Below are 8,036 nucleotides of genomic sequence, written 5' to 3'. Positions count from 1 at the left end.
ACTGGCACTCAGTTCTATGAAAATGATGCGCTAGGAACTCTCAGTCTTGGAACTTTATGTGTAAATGTATCTGAAGTGGCTCTACGCAGAGCCAGCTCCATGCCAAACGCACCGCTTCTACAGCACCTAACAGCTGGGCCCAGGCTGCCTAAAACAGCTGGAAATGCAACCACAGCACTGACAGTAAAGATTATCTGTTAAAATAAACTGTGAATATTAATAATTTGATGGCCTTCTTCAGATTAAGAGCCATTGGTGCATGAGACTTAAAAACTTCACCAATAAGAATATTCTTCTTCAGTACAATAATGCATGATCCCATTTAGGATTTACATTTTTTTGGCTGCTTTATGTAGCAAGTAAAAGAAAATTGAGTTTATAAACTCATCTTTTTTTCTCTAGACTGTAGTTGGTATAAGGAGTTAGTATTTTAATGTATAAAATGATTTGGTTATAAATACTGCAAAAACCCATCGTTCTGTAATTCTACATGATGCTTGATATTTTTTACTCCAGTCATTTTCCCTAGAGATAAATAGCAAGGACTTGCTTGGAGAGTTGGCAGGAGTGTACTACAGGATGTTTTGTAGAAGACAACGTGCAGGATCCTGAGCAACTTGCCTTTGAAGTCAGGGAGCACCCTGTAAGTAGGTATGGTTTCAGTACTGATGTAAAGATGGCTTTTTTGCATCCCTGGTGTAGTACTTAGCAATTGTGCCCATCACTCACAGCACAGTGGAAGTTTGCTGTAGCTTGAACAGGACTCTGATAAGGCAGGCTAATGATAATGAACAGATGATGTTTGTACCACACAAATCTGCAAATGATTGTTGCCAGTAGGTTACCCAACTATGAACTGTCAGCCTATGGTGGTTCCCCCAGGTGGGAGGAAATTGAAATTTATATTGAATAATCATGTTCACATTGACAAGCATAATGGAATCAGTGATGGCTGCAGCACCATTTCAAGACCAATCATAAAGACTGCAATGAATTTAAGATATTCCCTGTCCCACCTTTGAAAGTTAGCATGTTAGGAGGATAAAGCACTCCAGAGTCCAGTGTTATAGGTACAGTCACACAGTGCAGCTCCTGCTGTCTGACAAAATAAATACCACTTTCATAACTATGCTGGATTCCTCTTTTCAAGCAAAATTAATAGATGTGATGTTTCCATAAATGGCTTTGTGATGACTATATGGAAATAGCCAAGGGTGGTTTTATAAATATTTTTTTAGAACTTAGGACAAGGTTTTCCCTCCCTATTGTTCTTGACAGAATTTGGCAGAGCTAAACCCACATAAAACGTTACTGAAAATTATCTCACGTTCCTCAGCTGAGTCGTTACTGCATATTAGTCTCTGTAGTATTCAATTACTAATTGATCCACATGGTGGAAAATGGAATTAAATAGAATGCTTTTTGTTCTTTTTAGCTGAATATTGTATTTCAGTGGCACCGACCGAAATAAATTTCCTTCTCTTATATCTTTCATAGTTCTACAAAAATATCATGAAATCTCGTTGACCTCATTTATGGATTTTCCCAGTGAACCAAGAAATACTTCTATAATATGCCATAGCAATAAAAAGCAGGACTTTTATGGAGAATGTTGTTTTCCTGTGGCATCAAGTGTGAAATCTTGAAGAAGGACATAAGTTGTAAGAGTTTTAATATATGTAACTATTAAACTCTGACTTCATATAAAAATTCCTTTTGTTACTGCCCTGAAGTGAATATTTAATTGGCAGCCTGATTTTCATCAGGCAGTGAAGCATACAGGTGAATACAAAAAGGAATGGCTTTCGTGTTGTTACCAACTACTGGTATGTGATTCCTTTCTAGGCTCTCATATTTGCTTCAGCTGTCAGTGGAGTGTTCCTTCCTGTTCCAGTGGCTAGCAAGCACCAAACCCACAGATCTTTCCCTTCAGCTCCAGTTACCAGAGAAGCAGGTGAGGAAGTAACCTGGTTGTAGACCACAATATTCCCCTTTTTTCTTGAGGTGAAAAGGCAATGGAGAGGGCGAAGGGAGGGCAGAAAATAACTGAGAAGAGAAAAATGAGCACAGGAGTGAAAAGGAAAATGTCAGGAGATGGAGACCAGTGTGAGAGAAGAAAAGTGCAAAAGATGTACATGCAAAAAACTGGCCAAAGATTACTGGGTATAAAAAGCAGACATGGGTTAGAGAAAGAGTTCCTACTAACTTCTTACCTGGGTCTTCCAGCAGTGTGAGCACTGTGCCTGTGTAAGCTACCAACACATACAGCAGCATTCAGGCTTCTAATCCTTCCACAAAGTCACGTGGCAGATTAAAACTAATTAAGGCTTTCCTTTAAGCTTTAAATATAATCTAGGTGTAGTATAATAGCCTGAAGATACACCCTCCAGAATCCAATGAGAATTTCAGACAATCAAATATGAAACTATGCCACAAATCTGTTTCACACATTGAAAACAATCCCATCATTTGAGGAATTTGAGAATCCAGTCCAGCTTATATATTACAAGTGCATAGCTGACTTATTGCACATTCCCAGTATCAAAATGCACCATAAAGTTACTGTAATTGTGCCTACTGCATAAAACTTATAGTTATGAATTAGAGTAACATAGAAATTTGAAGCAGCAGCTTCACCAAGGACAGGAAGTAAGCCAGTGCACTCACACTTGGATGCAAGAGTCATTTTCTTCCTTTGTAAGCAATGTTCAAGCCTGAATGTTCCACAAAGGAAGATGAAAGAGCCCCCAAAATAAATATACTTAAAAGCTGACACAGACGACAATGACTTTCATGCAGTTCTTCAAAACAACCTCTTTTAACATAAATACAGAGATTTTTTCACTTTGAAAGTTATGCTGCCCAAGCTAAAGCCTATAAAACAAAATTAACTCCTTAAGGAGAAGATAACAGACTACAAGCTAATGTTGATAACTGTTAATCCCATCTCAAGGGGAGTGTTTCTGCATCATGTTGAGCTTTTTAATAGCAGTGGTGAGTTCTGATTTTCAATAGCTAGACATCATAAATCTTTAACAGGCCTACAAAACATTCTGAGAAGCAGCGTTTACAAATTAAAAGAAAAATATTGTTTTCTGTCATTCAGTACAGTAAAGATGTATTCACCCAACCTGTTTTTAAATCTACTATAAGCTCAGTAATTGTAGCAGAACTTGTAATAACGGCCATAGATAAGCCTTCTTTTCTATCTTTATAAAGCAACAGCTTTGGAAAGAGCTAGACTACATGTGAAACCTCTGTTCCTGTTTAGTCAGCATTACAGCGTTTCTACATCCGTACATCCCTGATGACAGCACTGCTTTTCTATTTATGTTGTTTGTACTCAGTTTGTGCACACTGGTATTACATGCATTTTTTTTCCTTTTCAAGCTGCACAGGATAATGTCCCTCTTGCCTATCGAATGGAAAAAAAGAGAAAATTTGACTACTGGGATTAGATTAATAAGATGAACAAAACTTACAACTACACAAGCTTATGCAATGGAAAAATGTAATAAAAAGTCTCTTTCTAGTGTTGTTTCTACTGCATGTTACGTTCTTCCCCAGGCTTACGTATACCTGCAGATCTGTAGAACAAGTTTGACCGTATTATTTCCATTTCTCTTTGACTCTATGGCTCTCATTGTTACCTGATGCCTTTTTTCAATAAATCCCACAAAACAAACCAACAGATATTTGGGAGGAGATTGTCAGTCTTATTTCTGGATATGAATCATTTATATGTATGTATGTGTGTGTATTATAAGCGCATACATACATTTATTTATATAAATTGAGCTCACTGCTCTCCTAAATATCTATGTGAATTACTACTGTTAACAAACCTTGAAACATTACAGAGTTCATAAGCCATGTTTAGTGAATGTACATATAGTTCAGTCTTTTTATTGACAGAGGAGGTGCTATAGTTATGCTAACATTGCTTAGACAGAGGTAAAAAGAGGGAGGATTTAAATGTAAACATAAAACTTTTGGAAAACTTTGGCTTCTGGGGGAAAAAAAAGAAAAACAACTGTATAAAATGGTTAGATTATTTCCTAAAAGTCATGCAACAGGAACAAAAACCTACCCAAAATGTTAAATGCTTGTTTAAAACAGGAGCATGGATATCAGCTAGACTAAAATGAGGACTTTCCACTTCATAGATATGAAGTGTGTAAATGAATGTTAATTCATTGGATTTCATAATGTAAATGTGGTGACGTTTGGAACCTTTTGGATGTTGGCGGTTTTAACTACATGATTGATTATAACGCTGTTTGATTTCAAGGAACTGGAATGCCTCAAACTTTTTTCACAAAAGCTGTGTGTGGCAATGTCCCAATCTGTAATACCTGTCAGATGTCCCTCAGATATCACTTCATGGATATCTCTGAGGCACCTTTTTTCGACTGCAGGAGCTATTGGTCAGCATTCAGTCTCTGAATGCAGACCAACGTTCTGATATGAAGCCTTTACTCGTGGTGAAGACTTCAAAAGAAGGCTGTGTGCACTTTGCTACTTTTTGAGGAGGTTTTGAAGAAGGCCATGCTACAAATCCAATACTAGTTTCTATTCAGACAATATTTACAAGAGAATATAAAAATCAAATTGAAAGCCACTGAAATGCGTGCAAACAATTATGAAAATTGTACAGGAGGAACCTGTTGGAGTGCATCCAGAGAAAGCCACAAATATGATCCAAGGAATGGAACGCCTCCCCTGTGACGACAGGCTGAGAGAGCTGTGGCTGTTCAGCCTGGAGAAGAGAAGGCTCCAGGAGACCTGAGAGCAGCCTTCCAGTATCTAAGGGGCTGCTGTAGGAAAGAAGGGCACAGACTCTTTAGCAGGATCTGCTGTTACAGGACAAGGGGAAATGGTTTCAAACTAAAAGAAAGGAGATAAAATTAAAGGTAAGGAAGAAGTTTTTTACAGCAAGAATGGTGAGGCACCAGCATAGGTTGTCCAGAGAGGTGGTGGTGGGTGCCCCATCCCTGGACACACCCAAAGTCAGGCTGGAGGGGGCTCTGAGCACCTGATGGAGCTGTAGGTGTCCCTGTTCATTGCAGGAGAGTTGGACCAGGTGGCTTTTAAGGGTCCCTTCCAACTCCTATGGTTCTATGCAATTATGTGTTTTTACCAGACTAGGAGGTATCAAATGTCATACCTACAGTTACAGAGCGGTTGCTGTGATCCTAAGCAAGACAAACTTTCAGGACAAGAAAAGTCAACTGGAAAAGTAAAATTGGGAGTCTAGAATATGTAGATTATTATTTGTCAGATCCTAATCTGGAGGGATTTCACCAGCAACACTGTGCTTCTTTCAGCTCCTGTCTGCACAGCTAGAATACTTGGAAACTGAACTGTATTTTTCCCATACTCTGTGGGCACACCTGGTAAATAAGGCAGTTTCAATTGTCAATCTTCAGAGAAAGCAACAAAAGTTCACAAGTGGACACAATTGGCTAGAGAAGGAACACACAAACTAAAAATAATTGAGATCAATGCAAGAAATGATGATCAAAACACACCAACCAACTACAAATTACTAAGTTTTATCTAATTTAGGAAAAGGTTTCAGAGCGTATACTGGCACACAGCAGATCTACAGAGGGGAGATAATCTTTTAATATATACAAAAAGAAACAGGAGAGAATGTGTAGCTACTTCTTGAGAAAAAATGGGGAACAATAAAATGTGCAAAAAATTCACATAAAGAATGGATAAAGAAGAATTGGTTTTCATAGAGTGTAGGATACAGACTGAACTACTGAAGATATAAGTGAACAGTTAAGTAAAAGATTACTTTTCATAAATGCCACATCAAAATATAAAAATATATCGTGTGAAACTTGGATGAATTGTGTTTCAGTCTAAAATGCTTAGATCATTCTTTCTGTCTCTTACAGATTGTTTCACATGGACTCTGGTTTATCGTCATTTCAGCAAGTACTCAGTCTGTAAGACCCATCACCAATAGTTTCCCTGCACTTCTTTTTATCAGGTAAGATAACTGATATGGAGCTATTCAAAACAAATTTTATGGCATTCTTGATGGGTACTTCACCTTATGTGCTATTGGAACAGTGCACAAAATGTTTTTAAGGAACTTAAGAGGATATAGGATCCTACAGTTACATGGATACTGGAAATGAGATGCTAGAATTGCACAGATATTGGAAATAGCACCTGAGAGTCATTTCACTAACATGCATGGCAGGAAAGAACAGTTGCTGGCTCCTGGCTAAACAAAAGCAGAAATATTATTCAGGATGTTTGCTATATACATCATCGTCAACAGCATCTAACATGCATGAAAAACAGATCTACCCTTACCCTTGCTGTTCTCTGCCCTACTTCCTTGCTGCTCTTCCCCATCGTGTGGCTGAATAGCAAGCGCCCACCATTGGATGTCACATATACATAGGGGGCAGGAGGTGTTGGTACTGTTGTGTCAGGTCATGACTGGGACCCAGGCACATGCACACACCATGAAAGAGCCCTTAGTTTTGGGAGCAGAGAGGTGCATTTATTGGTTGATGGCAGGGGGGAAGTGTGGGTAGTTTGGGAGTAGTAGTGTTTCAGTAAGAGGTTTCTGACCTCCACTTAAAGCTACAGGTGCTTTTCTTTATATTCTGCTATGGGATGTATACTGTACTACCTAAAGGTAGTTCTTACCTCAGCTCCATGAGACGGAACAGACTTTATCTGGGTCACTGAGCACAACACTGTGACAAAAACTGTCTCCACCACAGAAATTGAAGCCTGGGCTTTGCTCTTGTCACGTTCTGTGATGTGAGGCCTCCAGTTGATTCGTGTTGCTGGTGGTTGGTACTTCTGGACTCGCTTTCAGCATCCGTTCCTCATCACCACCAATCTCCCACCAAAGAACAGGAGAGGGAACAGGCAGGGAGAGCCATTCTGCTCCCCAGCACTCTGGAGGAGCACCTTCCTGGGGGACTCAGGTACAGGCATGACCCACGTGCCAGGGTAGCACGTAGTTGTGTCTCTGTTACAGAACTATACAAAGATGGTGAGGATGCAGATGGAATTGTGTCTAAGTGGGATACGTGTGTTACTGAGGAATGATTCCATATTGGGAGTTTACCAGAGAAAAGCAAACCCCTCTTCAGGAAGGCTTGGGGCGAGCCAAAATGTCTCTCTGAGGGCTTCTCAGCCCGTGCACGTCTCAGGGGGCTGCAGATGAAGACTTCACCCTATGGCACTATGCAAATTAATGCATTTATGTAAGTTTATGAATAACTCATAGGAAAAAAGAAATCTACGATTGTTTTCAACTCATCAAATGAAAGGTTACGTGTGCCAGCTCTATTTACATCCCGGTCTGGGCTCATTAATGCAGATTAATTCCAAAACTCTTGCTCCTCCTGATTTCCCGATTTCTCTTCCCCCGGGTCCTGAGGTGACGGCACAGCCCGTTCAATTCGGCGGCCTTCCCGGCGCGGGGCCCTCGGCGCCTCGGCAGAGCGCGGGAGGGCCGCCGTGACCGGGCCGCGCCGGGTCGATGGCGGTTAGAACCACAGCGACCGAAACGAACGGCCGAGAAACCCGTCACCCGGCCACGGCTCTCCGCTCCCGACTCCGACAGAACGACCGCTCCGCAACGCCGACGGGCCGCGAGGCAGCGGCAGCGACCCGCCCCGCCAGGCCGTGCCGCGCAGGTGCGGCGCCGGGCGCGCTGCACGCCGGGAGTTGCAGGCAGCGCGGGGCTCCTGGGCGGCGCCGCATCGCCGGGGCGAAGGCCGAGGAACGGCGCACCTCAGCGAGCGGGGGCCGCGGCGTGAGCTCCCCGGGCTCGCACCGCCCTCTCCCGTCGCGCTGGCAGAGACGCGCCGGCGTTCGGCGGCCTGAGGTGGAAACGCGCGTCCTCGCCTTCTCCCGCCCCTCTTCGCTCCTCGGGGACGGGGACCGCAGAGCTCGCCCTCGCGCTTCTCCCTCTTCCCGCGTGCGAATGGCACGGCCCGCCGGAGCCCGGCGCCCAGCTCCCAGCCGGCTCGGCGGGCTCCGCGGCCGGC

Source organism: Meleagris gallopavo, chromosome 8 (assembly GCF_905368555.1).
Source record: "Meleagris gallopavo chromosome 8, MGAL_WU_HG_1.1, whole genome shotgun sequence".
Classification (NCBI taxonomy): domain Eukaryota; kingdom Metazoa; phylum Chordata; class Aves; order Galliformes; family Phasianidae; genus Meleagris; species Meleagris gallopavo.
The sequence above is the reverse complement of the archived record's forward strand: the minus strand, read 5'-3'. Positions refer to the sequence as shown.